Below are 1,969 nucleotides of genomic sequence, written 5' to 3'. Positions count from 1 at the left end.
AGAGGACATGTACCTGTATATAAAAAACGCGCCCTATAGTCCGGTGCGCCTTATGTGTGTGTTAAATACAGAAATGGCAAACATAACTGAGACTGCGCCTTTTAGTCCGGTGCGCCTTATGGTCGTGAAAATACGGTACATGTGCATGTGTACTGACAGCCACGCTATCTCTATTCTGATTAAGAACAGAGCTGCCCGCACTGACGCGGCTCAGGGATTACGTCACACGCAGCGCAGTGCCCTATTGCCTGTAAATTTAATGGTCCAATGAAGGTAATTTAAAAAACAGGACATTTCCTCACTTTCTAAAAAAAACCTGGGATGTCTGGGACAAGACGTGAAATACGGACGTTTGGTCACCCTAGCATACAGGCTTCAACAACCACCTTTACCACGACAATGAAACGAAGCTGGAACAAGAAACCAGGCAGTATAACTTTGTTCGGCACCGAAGTCCTCAATGTCTGCATCCTAATTCTCATTTTTTCATCATTCCTTCTAACTGATCGGCCACCCTCCTGCCTCAAAAACTGGCCGGTCTCCTTCACTAGAAACAGCCACAGAGCCTGGAGGAAGGAAAAAACTATTATCTCTCTTCCACTGCTGCAGCAACTCCCAGATTGTTTACCACTCTGCCTGCTTTCTCATGGTCAAACAAGCTGCAGAAAAGTGCTTTCCCTTTTCTGATCTTTGTGGAATGAAAACCTATTTTTGGTGTATTCTGACAAATTGCATGCTTGGTTTTGGGATGAGGTTTTGTGTCCAAGTAATCAGTAGCCTCTTTTGGCCTTAATGCAGGTTTCAGGGCATGTGAGCAAATTGTGGAAGATGATGTATTGGGCGATTAAATAGTTACACCTTTTTAAAGGAAAATAAACAAAAAAGGGTTAAATGTGGGCTTTTAATGTGCATCAGCTTCTAATTGCAGGTAGTACACTGATCTAAAAAGCAACCAAAAGGGCCATGGTAACTTTTGAGGAGCTGTAGAGAGTAACATCTTATGTGGAATAACCTGCCGACAACGAAATGCGCACTAGACATTTCTTAAGGAAGAAGCCACTTTAGAAATACAACCAAACAAACTTCTGTTTTGAGTTTGCAATTTGGCAAGTAGGAAATAAATAATCATCTGAAAGTTGTTCTGGTTATGCCTGTCAACAAGTAATACTTCATATCACTTTGAATGCACCACCTATGTATTGAAACAAAGTGGTGGTAGTATTGTAATAAGTGTATGTCAGGAAGTCTCACAATTTACTGGATTAAAACACAGGATAATCCTTGAAGAACAGGTCTTTTATTGTTGTGCAGATTGCTTGTAAATCAGGTCAGACAGCAGGACAGCTGGAGTTGACCTTAATTCATGATTTTTTATTGCAAATTTAGCATAAATAATCAGTCTGAGAAGAGAGAAGAGCTTGAATAAAGCCTTCAGGCTTGAAAGGTATTGGAAAAAATTTGGGCTGAAAGAATTAATGGGATTAATTTTGATTAATTGATTATTGAAATAACCGTCAACTTATCTAGTAATGGATTTATCTTTTACTGGAGTGTAGAGACTCTAAAACAGGCCTTTAGCTCACAGAGCGACCCACTAAGAGCAGTAATCAAACCAAAACTGTAAAAAAATGAATAAATATGTAAACATTTTGCATTTAAAATAAACAACTTGTTCACGTTTTAGTTTCACCTGGTTTAATTTCACAAAAGTCTTCTTTAAGGAACCTTTTGTTATCCGATTTTTAATTGATTAATCAAAAAATAATCGACAGATTAAATGATTTGCCAAATAATCGTTAGTTGCAGCCCCAGAAAAAAATCTGTATGGAGTTAAACGGCTGGTCCAAGAAACCAGACATACAGTTTGTTAGTTTTTGCAATTTTTAAGTGTCTGTCAAGAAACTGCTGCTAACATTGAGTAAATAGCTTTGTCTTTCAATTGTTTCCCAGTTGCTACTCCATTAAATAC

This window comes from Cyprinodon variegatus, unplaced genomic scaffold (genome assembly GCF_000732505.1).
Source record: "Cyprinodon variegatus isolate N-32 unplaced genomic scaffold, C_variegatus-1.0 Scaffold50, whole genome shotgun sequence".
Lineage (NCBI taxonomy): Eukaryota > Metazoa > Chordata > Actinopteri > Cyprinodontiformes > Cyprinodontidae > Cyprinodon > Cyprinodon variegatus.
This window is presented reverse-complemented; position numbering follows the sequence as displayed.